Source organism: Nothobranchius furzeri, chromosome 5, assembly GCF_043380555.1.
Source record: "Nothobranchius furzeri strain GRZ-AD chromosome 5, NfurGRZ-RIMD1, whole genome shotgun sequence".
Taxonomy (NCBI): Eukaryota; Metazoa; Chordata; class Actinopteri; order Cyprinodontiformes; family Nothobranchiidae; genus Nothobranchius; species Nothobranchius furzeri.
In genome coordinates, this window is record NC_091745.1 from 7,754,492 (window position 1) to 7,773,703 (window position 19,212).

At 44.9% G+C, this 19,212-nt stretch overlaps 1 protein-coding gene across 10 annotated transcripts in view; it reads right to left on the reverse strand.

The window, feature by feature from the left end:
- srcin1a (SRC kinase signaling inhibitor 1a) overlaps positions 1–19,212 on the reverse strand; it is a 164,827-nt gene that overhangs the window by 134,649 nt on the left and 10,966 nt on the right. The gene's annotated exons all lie outside the window — the stretch shown is intronic.

Here is a 19,212-nt window from a genome sequence, read left to right on the forward strand (position 1 = left end):
CTATGAAGCTCAGTTCACTGACACGTTTCTAAGTCACCAAAATTGCTAGTTCATGTTGCTGTATGTATATTTGTGACCCAGCAAATGTGATCACTTTTCTCTGTTAACCCATAATAAAGACATTAAAGAACCAAACTTCATGATGTTTTTGTGACAAAGAAGTATCTGTTCCAATCACTCTATCAGAGAAAAATCAGAGTTTTAGAAATAACGGGACACTCAGTAGAGCCATTATATTATATTTTTTACAAGTGTATGTAAACTTCTGACCACAATTGTATATATAGTGTATAATAAATACATGGTGATGCATAAACAAATAGACTTAAGCCAGATGGACTGAATCATAACACTTCATTGCCAAAAATGTTCATAATTAAATTAAATTAAAAAATATCTTATTTTGTAAATAATTGTTATTTCCTAGATTACCTAACGTGATGATAAAAACTGCCATGCAATGCACAAAGCTCACTTTCACAGCGGTAAAAATATTACTTGGCAAGGTACATAAAATCAGCTGGACTGGTTTGTTTTTGCATCACTTTTATTCCTGTATTCTGTAACAAAATCTGAGCTACTAACCTGGTTAATTAAAAAATGATCATTGATGTTAAACTTTTGTTGTTGGTTCAGCCTAAAAATAAAAAATGTGTCAATTTTCAATCCATTTTTCTGCTGTAAGCTGTTTTTATCTTGAAACAAAATGTATCATAATTATTCAGGTATGTTTGGCCTCAGTTTCAATTGTTATTTTCACTAATCCACTCAAATAAGTTCCCAAAAACCGACCGTTCCTTCACTATTTCAGGATAAGCTGTCGGTTAGACTCTGAATCGTGGAGGACTTGAAGCCAGTTAGTTCATGAGTCCAGGAAGGTTGAACTAAAAGATGGAACATTTTTTTATATGATGTGCCGGACCAGACTGAGGGTGCTGAAAACAGAATAAAGGGTAACAACAAAGCACCGTGTGTCACTGAACTCCTGCGTCAAACACCCACCAACAGAGCAAAGAGGAAGAAAAATCAATACTGACTCATGCTATGCCCAGGCAGCATCAGGTATACCCAATCGTGAAGATGAAACCAGAAGTAACGAGGGAGAAAGGAGAGAGTGTAAGGGAGCAAATGAGGAGAAGAAGAGACCAATAAGGCATATTTTGAAGGCCAAGCTGCTCCCTATTGTTAGTCGACAGCTCCCTAGTCTCCCTCCACTGCACAATGCTGATGTATTTTCTCCATGACTTTCCTCAGCCAGATCTTGTTGTACTCTCGGCAGAAAAACATGCATTTCAGACCGATCAGCATATGGCATTCAGTCATGTACACACTTCCAAGTGTCATAAATTACATAAATTTACACTGGTTAAATTAACCCAGGTGCAAAAAGGAAATTAAGAACTTGATGCACCAATTTTTTTCAATCCCATGAATTCAGACGGGCAGGAAATGCAGGTGACCAGCGTTTCTGAGTGCTGACTGACACCTAAAGGACGCAGCTAGGCCTCTCTGAGACATCTGCAGCGTGTCTCATTAGTAGTCAGCTATGAATCATTCAAAACACAGCCGGCTGTCATTATCACCAACAGCAGAAGACGGGGACACACAACAGCACACACTCTTGGGAGCAAGCAGAGAAGACACGCGTGCTTCCTGCGATGTAAAATATCCACACAATGGTGAAGGAGCCAGGTGTGGCTTTGCACTATGAGCGTGTAAGGGCTGAATTTACTAGTCATGCTACTAGCTGTTCAATGGAAGTGATCAGTGATGTTTTTATGTAATTTACAGTAAAAGTAATTGATATTTATACTACTACATGTTACTACCATTAACACAAATTTTGCTTTTGAGAGGCTATAAAAAATTTGAAAAGCCAAAAAATCCTACTAAATGAACTGATTCTGACACACCTGTGTGTAGACCTTCTGGACTTAATCACTAACACACATTTACTGTCTGAAAAAGAAATCAGCCATCTTGCACTTTGGTCTAAAACTAGGAGCCAAAATGAAGCTGTTGTGGCAGAATATGATGACAAGAGCAGCAATAATGAACATTGTCGTCGTCGTTGTCTTCCTCCGCTTATCCGGGTCCGGGTCGCGGCGGCAGCATCCCAACTAGGGAGCTCCAGACCGTCCTCTGCCCGGCCACCTCCACCAGTTCCTCCGGCAGGCCTGGACTGATGGGACCAGTTCGCCACATACATATACTATATAAAACATCACATCATCTGCAAAAATAGTCAGAGAACACCATTGAATAGCTAACAATTATTTAGTCTTCATGCATAACAACGTATTATTGCTGTCGGATATATTGATAAATCCTGTGGGTTGTTTTTATTTGTATTTCTATTTGACTCAGTATAATTATATGATTGTGGGTCGTAATACAACTGTAATACTTCACATATGCATGTTGCTGCCAGTTAACTGACAACCTTATGAATTTAGACATCAAGACTTGGTTTAAAAATACAACATTAAGAGTCAAAAGTCTGCTATTCCAGATGAGGTCTTTTAAGGATCTGCTTAAGACGGTTATGCGACGTGGTTGGAAGAAACAAGATTTGACAGTGGTGTTTATCTGAGGCAGCATGGAGAGGTCTGAATTCAGTTCAACCCCCAGGCTGGTGACAAAAGGCTTGAGCTTGATTGCAAGTGAGGACAGCTCCAAGTGTTGGTTAGGATTTGATTTTGGTATGAAGGCAATAGCATGAGTTTTGTCTTGTTTAAATGTAGGGAATTGGAGGAAAACCATTTTTTTATCGCTGAGAAAGAATTCTGAACACAGCCTGTAGAAGAGTTTGGGCAGACATAGAAGTAGATTAGCCTTATTTTTTGCATATACTTTGAAAATGATGCCTAGAAGTAGTATGTAGATTGAAAAAAGCAGTGGTCCCAAACCTGAACCCTGGGGGACCGCAGTCACATTTTTAAAATGATGATAGCCACTTGTTTTACTGATACATGCTATAATCTAGCTCTCATAATTTCCAATACTGATACAAACCAATGCCAACAAATATGGGGTCGCCCCTCATAATAAAAAAGGTTTCTGACATCACGTAACTCCTATCATGCCTATTTAAACCATAAACATTATCTGCATTAGAAACAAATATATCATATGAACTAAATTTAAATCTATCATATTTGGACATTTTGGGGTAAGTAGCTAAGGAATTTCAGGCAGAACATGTGCATGGTATGTAAAAGTTCACTAAAGAACAAAATTGGATACCGATAATTTCCAATGTTATATTTTAATACCAATATTAGCCGATAATATCAGAAATCCCTGTTTTTTTAATAAGTTTACAAAAATGTGTACACTAGCTAACTGACCCTTTTTTTATTGCCAGTGCGTGTGTGCGTGCGTGCGTGCGTGTGTGTGTGTGTGTGTGTGTGTGTGTGTGTGTGTGTGTGTGTGTGTGTGTGTGTGTGTGTGTGTGTGTGTGTGTGTGTGTGTGTGTGTGTGTGTGTGTGTGTCTTCGATTTGCAGCCTATCCAGGGTGTCCCTCCTCTTCCCTCAAAGCTGCTGGTACCAGACTGAACAGGAATCAGCAGGTAAATAGTGAAAGACACGAAGAACCAGACTAACAGTTTAGGGGTTCTTCTGGTCCTGGTTGGATTGGTGCCCATATGGTTTGCGCACAAAGTATCAAAACAGAACGCAGCAGAATAAAGACGGACACATCCTAGACAGAAACTGTTTGTCTCAGCATGGTGAAACTTTGCTCAGTGTGTGGTGAACAGAGCCACAAACCAAGGCAGAAAATCCTACCCATGAAATAAAGACCGACTTCCAATAAAGGTCCTCGTCTCTATCGCTCCCCACCCCTGGGTTTACCCTGTCAGAGGTCACAATGGAGCAATGCAAAAGCCACTAAAACCCAACAACTCTGTGTCCTCAACATTTCATTGCCACATCTGACATTGATTATCTATAAGTCAGCATTATTGCAACTACTGAGCTGTAACAAAAAGACTGGGCAGTCGATGATAAACTAGTTTGTGCTGTATCGCAGGGCTTCATCCTCTTTGAGACGTGACTTACTCAGCTGCGTTTACACCACAGCGTTCACAGTCTGAGTGAGATTAAGTTTAATTGTTTGATTGCATACAGTGAGCTGTGAATACACGTGTTGAACACACACCGTCATCCTTTCTCCGAGCTGTGTCCAAGAGGGATTCTTCCCTGTTAAAGTGTGCTTCCGCCGTTCTCAAATTCACCCTCGACACATCTGTGAGAGGTGTAAAGAAAAGTGCAAATCCAGACGCGTCCCAGCAGAAGACAGAAAGCAAGAGCAGAAACTTCATGGTGACTTCAGAAATTGTTTACTAGCATTTCCTGCAGTGGAGAGACAGAATGTGTTTTAATGGAACCAGCAAAATACAAAATCCCCCCAGAGGGCACAATGCATTATTAATTCTTTAATGTTATGAATATTTTAGGCTTTGATTCAACGTAAGGATCAATGAACTTTCTGAGAGCAAGAAATGAGTGATCTATGTTGGTAAAATCAGCTGATGTCAAGACACTGCATCTAACTGGAGCCAATAATTAAACGACTATTCTCAATAAACCCTGTGACCCATCTGTGAATCCATACACCCAAGGCAATACTTCCGTTTTTGGGTTGTTTTTTATAGAAACAACATTTCTGGAAATATTCAGCTCAGTGAACAAATATCAGGAAGGTCTGAATGACAGGCAGGAACCCATCTGTGTGCACTCCATCTCCAGAGCATCTGTCTGGCAGTGGGAGGAGGTGGGCTGAACTGGAAGAGCTCCACTGCAAAACCCTAAAGCTTCTCTTTGTAATTCGGCAGCTATTGATGCAGAATTCTTACTATCGCGAAGGTGGAGCTGAAATTATACCACGATGGCCTCTTGGCGCCTTGCTGAAAATTAAAAGTTGGTTTACTGGACAAGCAACCAGCGCCAAGTTCCTGCCCATGCAAAAGCTCATCTGCCAAATCAAAAAGAGCTGAAAAAATGAGCTGTATCGTCAGATCTGCCTCTCTGAAGAGGATGGAATGAGAGAGCCACCACACAGTACGAATAAATAAACACAAGCAAATGCTAAAAATACAGCCCCAACACAAATGGATTATACAATCAGCACTGCAACGTTGGTTTTCCAAACACCTGGTGGAAGATCAATTGTTTGATTTATGGCTGCGTGATCCAGCGTGCATGCACAACGAGGCTGGCACATCGGAAAAGGTGGGTGGGGTTGTTAGAGGTGGAGAAGCATTGATCTCAACGAAGAAATGCACAGTGTTAGGGTTTTTAAAGGCAAGCTGGAGATAGATTAGCAAGGATTTATGGGTATTTGCTTGAGTTTCACATGTGTGTTCAGTAAAATCTCACAGAAATTCAGCCTGCAAGAACAGATGCAGCACATTCTCAGATGTTAACATGGCGATGACAACAAATATTAATTTTATATTGTTGCATCAGGCATCTATGCAAGATAATAACCCCCAGAGTTTCCTTTCTCATATTCACATTATCAGTTGATTTTGGTCTGTTGCTTCCCTGCACCTCCACCGCCTCACCAACCAGCTCTGTGAGCTCCTGGTTTCCTAGTAACTGTGAGAGGAATGTAAGGGCTTGGAGAACAGAGGAGTTTCTCTGCTCATCAGGTGTCTGACGGTTGGGTGCATGCATGCATTGATTTAAAAAATGCACTCATGAGTATGCATTCATTTGATTTTCAGTTTTTCTTTCTTTTCTTTTTGCCATGCTGGAGGCAAAGGGGAAGGACCGCCACACAGTTTTATTGTAGGGTTATGTTTTCTAACCACCTTAATGCTGGCGGTCCACCTTTTAGCATCACCAGAGGGTCAAAATAACCACTTTTAGTCAACAAAAGCACATCAAAATCTCCTCAATCAACTATTTTCTCTCATTTAGTTTCTACTCCATGTTTTCTTCAGGGTAAATTATTTTAATTAATTAACTGGAATTTCTAGTCAGTTGATTATAGGCCAAACGGCTGCTAAATTTTGCAACAATGTTGTGATTTGATTAATGAAAACTGGAGCTCTGACTAATAACCTCCAACTGGATTTAAAGCAGCTCAGGGAGCTGATTTTTCATCAGCCCAGGCATTTAAGATGAACTTTTATTAGCAAGTGATCAGAGTTTATTTGTGCAAAAACAGAAATCAGCATGCAGGCTGCTACTGTAAACATGAGGGCATCACACCTGCTCCTACACCGCTGACGTGAGCAGGTTTCTGCACTCTTCCAGCTACTAAACCCTTCCTGCCTGTGGCATCAGCCCAAAGTTAGTTGTTTTTATTTTCCTTGGAGTCTTGCTCAGCAGTCAGCATTGCTGTTGTTTTGGATTCTGAGTCACGTTTTTCAAACTGCATGTGGTGCAAACTTTAAATGCAATAAAGAAAAAACAGATCCTCTTAAGATGCACTGAAGGAAAATTCTATCCCAATGTCAGGATCCCACAGGGCTGCAGCTTTTCAGGGCAATTTTTTTTAAAGTGTTCGAAGTTTTGCAAAGTGTGTTTAGAAGTATTCTTAACAGTTCTTGTTTGACTGGAATTTTTTAACAAGTTAGAAAAATTTGTGAGACCTCTCTCACAAAATCATGAGAGCTGTCATTGGAGTCAATACCTAGCCTGGCCTGCCAGACTCCTCCTCTGTTTAATTCTGCACAGAGAAAGGGTCTGGGAACTCTCCTATTCAAATAGCCCCACCCCCTGAGAAGTCTAACTGAGCCAATCAGCGCTGAGTACGTCACACACCACAATGCAGAGTTTGTCATAATCATGGCAACTGGAGCAGTATTCACGATGGCTCTTTCCTTTGTTCTAAATGACTTGAATGTCTTTAAAATCACAACAAGTAGAAGCGCTACAAGCATTTCTCCTAAAAAAGATGTTTGCGCCGAAGTCAGGCGCCATTTTTGACTACAGCTAAAAAAAACTGCAGCGGTACAGTCAGCATTTCCGTCTTTTTTCTGATTGGTTATTTTTGAGCTGCCTAGTCCCGCCCCTCATGTGCCTCTCTGCCTGTGAGTTACCCATCGACATAAATACTAGACAATTCATGTCCATAGGCTCCAATAACATATTTTTAGGCTAAATGGGAGGTGGCCACCACCATTTTGACTGAGTCGCAGGTTCCGTCAAGCCCAGACAATTCCACAAAAGGGAAGAGAGGTGGAGCTGAGGGTGGGGCTGTAAAGCCGGGCGTACACTGTGCGACTTTTTCACTCGCAGCGTTCAGCTTCAGCTCAAACTGTACGACTTCCTCGCAGAGCAGATCTCACGAGTCATGTGCTCACACTGCACGACCCAGTTCTCGCATGCGACCTGACTGCTCACACTGTACGTCTGGTAGCAACACGTCAGCCCTAAAAATGTGCTAAAAATAGCAGTTTTTACTCAACACGTCAGACTTTTTTGTCTTGCCTGTTGTCCTTCGGGAGTGCTGCAGGAGGACACACAGGGATTTATGGGGGTTGGATGAGGAAAACGAAATAAAGAAAGTAAATCTGTGTTTTGTGATCAGTTTAATTTGACATGAACATGACAAACACGCTTTCTTGACAATCTTTGTGAGTAAAAAAAACGTGTAGAAACAAAAACGAACAGCGTGTGTTATTAGGGAAATAGCGAGCGACCGGCCGGCGTTGATGCAGGATAGCGCGCGCATGCGCCGTGAGCGGTTCTGATACTTTTTGGATCGTAGCTGCTCGCAGCTGCTTGCAGCGCCGCTTCAACAGTGCGATACCCTCACGAGGGACGAGCGAAATATTAAACACACCAGAAGTCCCTGCGACCTCACGACTGCTGATCAGCGGCTGGTCACGTGGTGTTAATCGCCTCTCGTAACCCCCTGTACACTACACGACCGCTCGGCACAAAACTCGCCCCGATGTCGTGGCTTCTCCCACGACTGGAAAATCGGCTCAAAAAAGTGAAAAAGTCGCACAGTGTACGCCCGGCTTAAGGCTGGGATCAACTGAAGACACCCGGTCGAACTAGCTACAAGCTAACCTGAAGCTAACCCAAAGCTAACGCAGAGGTGGGAGCTAAGCTAACCGAGGTAGCTACCTAGCTACAACCGGAGTTAACTGTGCACAACACCAGAGCTTCTGAGTCAGAGATACGCCGGGCTGACCGCTGAGTAAAACCGGGTGGAACACAGAGGTCTCCGAGACCTCCACAAGCCGGCAGCCGCGCAGCAGACAAGCGCAGCTGCGATCTGAGATGCGCAGAGCTGCCGCTGGGGAGAACCGGGTGGAAAGGTTTCCATCCCAGAGCTCCACAAGCCGTCAGCCCACGCAGCAGACAGAAGCTGCGATCAGACAGAGATGTGCCGAGCTGCGGGGAGGGGAGAACCGGGTGGAAAACATTGGTTTCCATCCAGAGCTTCACAAGCCGGCAGCTGCGGGGAGAACCAGCCGGCAGCCCGCGCAGCAAACAGGAGCCGCGATCAGACAGAGATGCGCCGGGCTGTGGGGAGGGGAGAAACGGGTGGAAAACATTGGTCTCCCGAGAGCTCCACAAGCCGATAGTCGGAACCCAGCTCCACGGACATGTTATATTTCAACCCATTTTCTAAAGTGCAGCATTATGTTAAATGCACTGGGTTTTACCCTATTACATTTAAATGTCATGGTTAAACAGTACATGTTAAAATCTAAGCTCAGCTCGGCAGTGACTGTCACATTAAGATGTAGTTGGAGGCGGACCATGTGTGGTGGAGCTGACCAGGAGGCAAAAAAGGCAGGCATGGATAAAGTAAAAAAAAGATTTAATGGTAGAGCGGGAACGAACAGCACGAGACAACGATGACAAACAAACCACAATGATCTGACACAGGACGCACGAGACGGGAGGTATAAATACACTGGGGAAAATCAGGAACACATGGGCAGGTAACAAGGGGCAGGTGAAACTGATAGGGACTAATCAAGGGCAGGGGCAGATCATGACAGTGACCTAAAATACATAAATATAATTTTACTTACCAAAAAAAATGAAGTGGAGTCTCCTTGGATGCTCTATTAGTGCAATTAATGCCACAGCAAGTCATTTTGTCCAACAAATAATAGTTACCAATAACAGTGGCATTAAAAAGGCAAGCCTTTGTTTATTAATGCTTAATAATGCACTAAGTAAGGTTAATAAAGGGACCCTTATTGTAAACATTGTGTTATCAGATTTCATGTTATTATGTGGAAATAGAGATTCCATTTTCTGATTCATGTACAGCTTTCACCTGTTGATGCTGATTTTGGCCCAATTTGTGTTTAGTACAATGTTTTTATGTCTTTTATCATCTGATTAACTTGAAATTATTAGTGATTACAATAACATGAACACACAGCAACATTAGATGATGTCCAGAAATTAACAATTCAACACTGTCTCACAGGAAAATTCAAAATGAGAGGTTTCAACATCGTTATCAGCAATAAAAATCAGTATCAGAAACAATAATAAAGATTCAAACATTGGCTACAAAAAACTTCAGGCATCACTAAAGTTTCCGTTTGTTGATAGCAATGAAAATAAAACAAGTAATCAGTTTGAGCAGACATTGAAAGACACTTTTGAATACTAAATGATGATCTGGTAAAACAGGAGTTGTTTCACTTCCTGATCGTGATACTGAATGTCAAAACTTCGACTTCAGTGATGATTGCAAAGATGAGGGGAAAGTCAGATTTGTTTTATTGCTGCTTAGTAATGATGGACCAAAAACAACAATGAGTTTCAGATGATCTGATTGATTAAATATTGGCCAATTCTGATCACAAACTGCAAGAAAACTCTTGCATCTTTTTGCAGAGATGTAACACGTCAGCATAATGTCTGCAAACAAGAGGCTCTGTGACAACCTTCAGCCAGCCTTGTTCTGAGCTCTGGCATCTGCAGTCATTACCTCTGTGTGCAGCCGTCAACAGTCCCTCTGTCATTGAACAAGGTCAAACATAACAAACCACATCTCTGCAGCAGAAAAAAAACAGCGAGTGACTCCGCAGCAGCAGCAATAACTAACCTGCAAACAAACCCAGAATATTAGGAAAAAGTCCGTTTTACTCCCTCAGAAAAATGTCTGTCTACTGAAAAGCTACAAAACATCATCACAGATGTCAGGCAAAGCATCCGACGCACCGGCAGCATCAGATGAACCAGAAGGTTTCAGGGTTGTTTTGGAGTAAAACGCATCTGACCTTTTCAGACTCGCTGCTCTAACGCATTACGGCAGAAGGTTTGGGCTCCTCTGTGAAATTCACACGCAAGGTTTGAGCCTAAAACGATCTCTGGTACAGGAGGTTCTTTTTTAAAAAAAGCTCTGTTGGGCTCCTGGATATTTCAGGTCTGTATCTGCTTCTCTGCCAGTTTCAATTCATTATTACATGTATATTAGAGGGCGATAACGTGGAAATTGGTTTTCTTGTGAGAAAGGTAGTGCCTGGTGGGGGAAAATGAGGAAGGAAATGAAAAGTGATCCACAAAGTTGCAGCAGAGCGTGGCCTCACTGCCGATGTTTGTGACTCGAAGACAAGAACATGCAAAAAGAAAAGCACGTGGAAAAACTGATCCGAACGACTGATCTGAGAGATTGAGCTGCTGAGAGTTGATGTTATGATGTATGTTTAAAGATGTCGTTTGGGTGGGGCAAAGGAGGAAATCTAAGTTACAGCCAAGCATCGAGGATAGACAAATTTTATGCTTCAGTCCACAAAATGATCCCAAATCTCTTGTTACAGTCTGATAAATCAACTTTAGTCTGAAAGTGCAGAAGAAGAGGAGGAGGGAGATGGTTAAGGAGTCTACAGAGACCAGGATGAGAAGAGGGATATTTGGATCCAGTTAGAAGCAGAAGGAGGATAATCTGCCCAGAATCATCAGAGCAGTCCCTGCTTTGTATTCCTGCCTGAGCATCTTTAGAAATGAAAATCAGACTAAATAAAAGCGAACGCAGAAAGAAACTGTTTGGGAAGAAAACAAAGGAATAAGAAACATCTGCTCACACCTCTCTAATGCCACCTCATTTGCTTTAAATCTCCCAAGTTCCACCTTACTTTTCGTTCTTCTGTGGTTTTTCTGCCGTTTCCTATTTCAGGCTTCTGCTTCTTCACAACCCAGCACTCCGTTTAGCGGCATGACAGAATCCAGGAATCAGTGGTGGAGCTTAAACTGGCTCGTTTCTCTCAGCAGCCGACACATCTGGAGGAAATCTGCTTGTCCTGAACTATTCTACCTGTGACTTGGTTCTAAATGTTTGTTAATAACCAGTTTTATCTGTGTGACCAAACCTGACCATGTTGGAAGGAGAACGATGCAGCATGATGCCCTCACTGCTCAGAGGAAGCTTCTGAAACTGATACCATGTGCCCCATTTACACCGAGTATCACAAACAGAGATGCAGGTTGCTATTTTAGGTTCAACAACACACCAGGTGAGGCTCACGTGCAGTCAGAGCTCAGAAGGCAAGCGGCTGGTACAGACACATACAACCATTAGTGTCCTCAAATGGCTTCTTCTTTTCTCTTTCAGCTGTTCCCTTCGGGGGTCACCGTGGCAAATCACCCCGTCTCCATTTAGTCCTAAAATGGTGAAACCTTTTTTTAATGACCATTTGTTTTTGTTGCAGCTGTACGCTATATGCACCTGTAAGATTCAAAGGAGTAGCAAACAAAGAAGAGCAGTCCAGCAATCAAAAAATGAAAAGTGTGGCAAATCTAATCTGCGTTGTAACCAGCTGCATGTGTTTGTTTAATAACATGACCTGGGATTGAGAGTTGAACTATGTGTTCTGTTTTATGTTGTTTGTTGGGGTTTGCATAAGTGAAGAAAAGCAATTAGGCAGCTAAGTGACGCTAAAGCAATGAAACAGGCTGTCTCACACATTGTGCATTAAATCTCAGAAGGCCAAACCGCAATGAATAAACACGAGGCAACTGCAGCAATGTTGAGGTAAAAATTACAACTAGCAAAAGTGCTAAGGCACCCCTGCAGAACTACTTTAATAAAATATGCTTCTAGTGGCTTTAATTGGGAACTAGAAGGATTAATTTAAAAGTGTGGCTCTCTCATTTAATCAATACCTTTGCAGTAGGAATGAATGCCTTGCAAGTCGTACGGGGGGGGGGGGGGGGGGGGGGGTGTAAATGGCCTGTATTTATATTTGTATGGCGCCTTCTTAAGGTTCTACACCCCCCCAAGGCGCTTCACAACACAATCAGTCATTCACCCATTCACACACACATTCACACGCTGGTGAGGATGAGCTACGATGTAGCTACAGCTGCCGTAGGGCGCACTGACAGAGGCGAGGCTGCTGAGCACTGGCGCCACCGGTCCCTCTGGCCACTACCAGCAGGCAAGGTGTCTTCCCTGAGGACACAACATATTTGGTGGTGGAGTTGCTAATGCTAACTTTTAGCTTCTACTAGCCGCGACGTTCGCTGCTGTTTCCTGGATGCCAAACCTTTAAATTGAACTAAGTTTAAAAGCTGGAATAAAGAAAGAAAACAATCTTTTACATAGTGGCTCTCAAGATAAAAATCACAAAACAAAAAAATTTAAGTATAAAAAAGATTTTTTTAAAGATTAAAAATATGCATAAAATGAGAAATAATAAAATTTGTTATTTAAAAAAATAAGGAAAGGGAAAGAGAAAATTAATAGGAAAGAGGGAATCAGTGCGGAATAAGAGCAGAATAAGGAGAGGGTAGGGAAGGACTTCAATTGTACAGAATGGTAGCTACAAAGACAAAATTCTGATTTTTTTTTCGTGAATTTCTGATTGAAGTGTTTGCTTTTTAGTGGACTGGCTCACAAAAATCAGAAATTATCATCTAGTTTAAAAGAAATTGTGCAACCAAACCATCTTTTAGAGACTCGGCTTGCCACAGACAGGCTTTAAGGTTTGACATCCTAATTTAGCCGCTGCACCCTGGTGGAAAACAAATGAGTAAGAAGTCGCTGCTGTCTTTCCAAACATAGACAGTGGGATTGCTCAGGATGCTGTCAATCAGAGCGCTGATTGCCAAAGGCTGAGTGCATAATGGAAGCAGAACAGACAATAACACAGCCTCACACAAGAGAGGAAGTCAGGGTTTTAACCATCAATCTTTCATCTCTTATTTCTGCTGAGATGAACTTGTTCAAAGAGCTCAAAAGGCCGAAAGGTTCTCATTAATCAGATCAAGTCAAAAAGAGAAAATGGCTGCCTTTTTCCCACCAAATCTGCATATTTACCTCATTATCGCCTCGCCTGATCTGCTCCAACTGCAGCAACACACAGATGCTGCTTTCCAATACTGGATAGATGCATTTTAATTATTGCAGGCTACATTTGTTACTTTGAAAAGCCAACAAATTGAATATTCCATAAATAGCAATGATATGGTACTGTAATTATCTCACCATGACTGAGCAACAATAGTTACAAACATAAGCATCCCTGTGACATCTCAGCTTCACGAGAAAACCTTTAACAACTTGCTTTTATGACTGGCTGCAGAACTTGATGAGCTACAAGAACTTTCCTACAGATCATTACGGAGAAAACACAACTTTAGGAACAAGGAAAATCACGACGAAACGTAAATGTCATCATCCTGTTTTTGCCGTGGAATCGTTTCAGGATCTTGTTAAATAAGCTGCTGTGGAGTTATGCAACTGTCTGCTCTTTTAAAAATGTCAACAAATTAGCAGCAGCCACATTAGCAGCTACAGAGGAAACTAAGAGGGGATGGCAACACCCAACCTCATTAGTTCACAGGCTCCACCAGCTGATAGGAGGTGATTATCCTTCTGCAGAGGACAACAGCTGGAGGTCAATAATGCAAGAGTGGTCCAAAGGTTTATATCAATTTCTACTTCTTTTTTGTTTGTTTGTTTGTTTGTTTGTTTGTTTGTTTTGTTTTTTTTACAAAATGACAATTCAGCATTAGTGGATAACAAACGCTCCACAAGGACACGTGATTTATCTAAAGATCAGATGAGAGCTGGAAATGAAAAGTGAGGAGTCAGGCAGGATGCTGTAGATCAACAAATATGTACCTGCATTGGTCAACAATCCCAATAAAGGCTTGGATTTTATGTTTCTAAGAAATAAAAACATGACTTAAAGCTCACTAAGTGATGATTTGGATGTTTGTTCTCACTTGCGTTTCACATTATAAATAAACATACAAGGTTAAAGTCTGGAGCCTATCTCAACAAAACCATCAACTTATTGAACCCATAAATGGCTCAAAATGGCCCAGGAGCCCTGATAAATGGCTGAGTACAACCCCATAATTAAGCCCTACAAGGGAAAGACTGGTTTACGCCACTCACTGGGCCAGGACATGAATATTTAATAAGCTGTGCTGATTGGCTGGTTTACCCCAGAAGCAAGAAACTCCACGTTACTCCATTGGTCCTTGTCAGACACATGACCGGCATGTCAACCACACCCCCTTAGCGCCATTTTAGGTGTATGACGCGTTGCTAGGGGAAGACACCGCTGAAGTTGAAGGCTATACATCAGTATTTTCATAAATCATCCACACTCAATAACGTAGATCCCTACGACGTCAAAGGAAACAAACAGAACTCAGTCGTTTCTTTACTGCTGACAGTATATCACTATAGTAAACTTGGTACTAATTCTACATATTTATAATCAAGTAAAAGTAAAAAGTAGCCGTCCAGAAACAGTACTCCACTAACACAGGTGCTGCACTAGGCTTTATTTTTTTCAAGTTATCATCAATATAAGTTACAAACAGGTACAGAAACATCAGAGACATGTTTGTTTTCATTTTGAAGGACAGAGTTAAAACTGGTCGTGATTGTTTCCTCCCATCATTTTCATTACTTACATAATAATAAATAAAATTCACTATTTATTTTTCTTTCATATTTAGTCTAAACAAGCTGACCAGCATGTCCAGCAACATATTAATGTTACAATTAAACTATAAAGTAGGAACATTTTGCCTGCTGCGTTCTGGTTCTAGTTCTGCCGGGCCGTGACCCACAAACCCGTTCCGAGCTGATCTCACAGCTCCTCAGCAGGGGGATCTTTACAGTATGTTCTAATGGGAAACCGGCTTCAACACAAACGGTTGTTTTCCGCTTGGTCCTAGAGCTCAACCAGTGTCAATTTAATATAGCATAATATTGTTTTTGGATGGTAAAAACTGCAGGGGTCAAAACTTGACTTTGGAAAAAGTGGGAGGGACATGTCCCCCCCCCCCCCCCCCCCCCCAAATTACGTCCATGTGCGTCGGGGTAATTCCAGTCTGTCAGAATGTCCAGCAGCCTTGAGATTTCTCCGTCAAAATAAACGGTCGAAAACGGAAAATATTCTGTTAACGTGATCCAGAATTTAACTTGTTTGTCTTCTTGGAAAGATAGCATGGTAGCTCTTCTCACAACAGGAGTGTACTATTTTATGCTGTTTAATAATCTCACAACGCACAAAGCGACCACAGCTCCTTTTGTTTGTACACCTAGCTAAACCATCATGCAACACGCTACAGCACCTGATACGTCACCTGACAAGGGCCAATAGGCAAGCCGTGGATTTATCGCAGTTTATTCTGAAATCGTCGTCGTCTTCCTCCGCTTATCCGGGTCCGGGTCGCGGGGGCAGCATCCCAACTAGGGAGCTCCAGGCCGTCCTCTCCCCGGCCTTGTCCACCAGCTCCTCCGGCAGGACCCCAAGGCGTTCCCGGACCAGATTGGAGATGTAACTTCTCCAACGTGTCCTGGGTCGACCCGGGGGCCTTCTGCCGGCAGGACATGCCCGAAACACCTCCCCAGGGAGGCGTCCAGGAGGCAACCTGACCAGATGCCCAAACCACCTCAACTGGCTCCTTTCGATCCGGAGGAGCAGCGGTTCTACTCCGAGTCCCTCCCGAATGTCCGAGCTCCTCACCCTATCTCTAAGGCTGAGCCCGGCCACCCTACGGAGGAAACTCATTTCGGCCGCTTGTATCCGCGATCTCGTTCTTTCGGTCATTACCCAAAGCTCATGACCATAGGTGAGGATTGGGACGTAGATCGACCGGTAAATCGAGAGCCTGGCTTTCTGGCTCAGCTCCCTCTTCCCCACGACAGATCGGGTCAGCGTCCGCATCACTGCAGACGCCGAACCAATCCGCCTGTCGATCTCCCGATCCCTCCTACCCTCACTCGTGAACAAGACCCCGAGATACTTAAACTCCTCCACTTGAGGTAGGACCTCTCCCCCGACCCGGAGGTGGCAAGCCACCCTTTTCCGGTCGAGAACCATGGTCTCAGATTTGGAGGTGCTGATCCTCATCCCAGCCGCTTCACATTCGGCCGCGAACCTACCCAGCAAGAGCTGAAGGTCAGAGCTGGATGAAGCTAGGAGGACCACATCATCCGCAAAAAGCAGAGACGAGATTCTCCTGCCACCAAACTCGACACACTCCACACCACGGCTGCGTCTAGAAATTCTGTCCATAAAAGTGATGAACAGAACCGGTGACAAAGGGCAGCCCTGGCGGAGTCCAACCCTCACTGGGAACAGGTCCGACTTACTACCGGCTATGCGGACCAAACTCACGCTCCTCTGGTAAAGGGACTGAATGGCCCTTAACAGAAAGCCACCCACCCCATACTCCTGGAGCGTCCCCCACAGGGTGCCCCTGGGGACACGGTCATAAGCCTTCTCCAAATCCACAAAGCACATGTGGATTGGTTGGGCAAACTCCCATGCCCCCTCCATCACCCTTGCAAGGGTATAGAGCTGGTCCACAGTTCCACGGCCAGGACGAAAACCACATTGCTCCTCCTCTATCTGAGATTCAACTAACGATCGGACCCTCCTCTCCAGTACCTTGGAGTAGACCTTTCCAGGGAGGCTGAGGAGTGTGATCCCCCTATAGTTGGAACACACCCTCAGGTCACCCTTCTTAAAGATGGGGACCACCACCCCGGTCTGCCACTCCCTAGGAACTGCCCCCGATGACCACGCAATGTTGTAGAGACGTGTCAACCATGACAGCCCTACAACATCCATAGCCTTAAGATACCCAGGACGAACCTCATCCGCCCCCGGGGCTCCGCCGCTGTGTAGTTGTTTGACTACCTCAGCAACTTCTGCCCCCGAGATCGGACAGTCCATCCCCAGGCCTCCCAGCTCTGGTTCCTCCTCGGAATGCGCATTGGTGGGATTGAGGAGCTCCTCAAAGTATTCCTTCCACCGTCCGACTATAGCCTCAGTTGACGTCAGCAGCTCCCCATCCCCACTGTAAACAGTGTGAGCGAGTTGCTGCCTTCCTCTCCTGAGGCGCCGGACAGTTTGCCAGAACCTCTTTGGAGCCGATCGATAGTCTTTCTCCATGGCCTCACCAAACTCCTCCCACGCCCGAGATTTTGCCTCGGCAACTGCCACTGCTGCACCCCGCTTGGCTATCCGGTACCTGTCTGCTGCCTCCGGAGACCCACAGACCAGCCACGCCCTGTAGGCCTCCTTCTTCAGCCTGACGGCTCCCCGAACCTCTGGTGTCCACCAGCGGGTACGGGGGTTGCCACCACGACTGGCACCGGCCACCTTACGACCACAGCTAGCAACAGCCGCCTCGACAATCGCAGAGTGGAACAAGGCCCACTCGGACTCAATGTCCCCCACTGCTCTCGGGACGTGGTCAAAGCTCTGCCGGAGGTGGGAGTTGAAGACCGTCTTGACAGGTTCTTCTGCCAGGCGTTCCCAGCAGACCCTCACTATGCGTTTGGGTCTGCCAGGTCTACGCGGCATGTTCCCTTGCCATCTGATCCAACTCACCACCAGGTGGTGATCAGTTGACAGCTCCGCCCCTCTCTTCACTCGGGTGTCCAAAACATACGGTCGCAGGTCAGATGATACGACTACAAAATCTATCATCGACCTGTGACCTAGGCTGCCCTGGTACCAAGTGTACCGGTGGGCATCCTTATGTTCGAACATGGTGTTCGTTATGGCCAAACTGCGGCTTGCACAGAAGTCCAATAACAAAACACCGCTCGAGTTCTGATCAGGTGGGCCGTTCCTCCCAATCACACCCCTCCAGGTCAAGCTGTCATTGCCCACGTGAGCATTGAAGTCCCCCAGCAGGACAATGGAGTCCCCTGATGGAGCACTATCTAGCACTCGTCCCAGGGACTCCAAAAAGGGTGGGTACTCTGAACTGATATTTGGCCCATAAGCACAAACAACAGTCAGGACCCGTTCCCCGACCCGAAGGCGCAAGGAAGCTACCCTCTTGTCCCCCGGGGTAAACCCCAACACACAGGCAGAGAGTCTCGGGGCTAACAAAAAGCCAACCCCAGCCCTCCGCCTCTCACCCGGAGCAACTCCAGCAAAGTAGAGTGTCCAACCCCTCTCCAGGTCTCGGGTTCCAGAGCCAATGCAATGTGTCGAGGTGAGTCCGACTATATCTAGCCGGTACCGCTCAACCTCTGCCACAAGCTCCGGCTCCTTCCCCGCCAGCGAGGTGACGTTCCATGTCCCAAAAACTAGTTTCCTTGTCCGGGGATTGGACCGCCAAGGCTCCCGCCTTGGTCTGCCACCCGATTCACATTGCACCGGACCCTTCATGTTCCTCCTGCGGGTGGTGGGTCCACAGTTGGACGAGCCCATGTATCCGGTTCGGGCTGGGCCCGGCCGGGCCCCATGGGCGATAGCCCGGCCACCAGGCGCTCGCTCACGGGCCCCAACCCCAGGCCTGGCTCCAGGGTGGGACCCCGGTAACCCTCCGGGCCGGGTACTCCGACTCTTCGTTTTCACCGCCATGAAAGATCCTTCGAACCGTTCTTTGTCTCACCCTTCACCTAAGACCAATTTGTCATGGGAGACCCTACCAGGGGCACTAAGTGCCCCAGACAACATAGCTCCTAGGATCATTAGGGCACTCAAACTCCTCCACCACGATAAGGTGACGGTTCTGAAATGATTAATTAAATGGTTGTTTAGCACCTTTCTGAGTCACAGGACTCCAAATTGCTTTACACTGCAGTCAGTAGTTCATCCAGTCGCACACTGATGCTGATGAGCTACATTGTAGCCACAGCTAGCTGGGAGCACAAAGGCAGGTGTGAGGCTACCGTACACGGGCACCACTGGCCCCTACGACCACCACTAGCAGGTAAGGAGGGGGAAGTGAGTCCTCAAATAGTCTTTGTTGTTTTCCACTCGTCCAACAAGGACATTA